This window comes from Wasmannia auropunctata, unplaced genomic scaffold (assembly GCF_000956235.1).
Source record: "Wasmannia auropunctata unplaced genomic scaffold, wasmannia.A_1.0 LD336074.1, whole genome shotgun sequence".
Classification (NCBI taxonomy): domain Eukaryota; kingdom Metazoa; phylum Arthropoda; class Insecta; order Hymenoptera; family Formicidae; genus Wasmannia; species Wasmannia auropunctata.
In genome coordinates this window covers 5,016,321-5,016,903 of record NW_012026816.1, presented here as the reverse complement: position 1 = coordinate 5,016,903, position 583 = coordinate 5,016,321, and positions in this window count along the sequence as shown.

The window sequence follows — 583 nt, the reverse complement described above, 5'->3', positions numbered from 1 at the left end:
TTAAATGACGGTGTACAATTACGCGAAGATCATCACTCTACAAGATTCAGGTAAATGATCCAGTACGTGTCAGTAAATTTAAAACTATATTTGAGAAAGGCTACACACCAAATTGGTCCACTGAAATCTTTCGTATCGCGAAAGTACAATCTACAAATCCCACGACGTATTTATTAAATGATTCTCGCGGAGAACCTGTAGCCGGAGGATTTTACGAATATGAATTACAACGAGTATCCAATCCTGATGTGTATCTCGTGGAAAAAGTACTGCGCAAACGAGGAAACAAGGTGTACGTGAAATGGTTGGGGATGGACAGTTCACATAATTCGTGGATAAATAAAGGGAATGTATTGTAGTGTAAAATTGTATATAGTTTCAATATATATTTTTGGATTACATTTTATTTAAATATAAAATAGTTTTAATATATATTTTTGGATTACATTTTTTTTTATTTAAATTTAAAAACCTGTATCCCCTACATTGTTGTTATATCTTATAATGCTCCCATGGTTTTGATTATATTTTTGGACTACATTTTTATTTAAATATAAAACCTATATCCCCTACATTGTTCTTG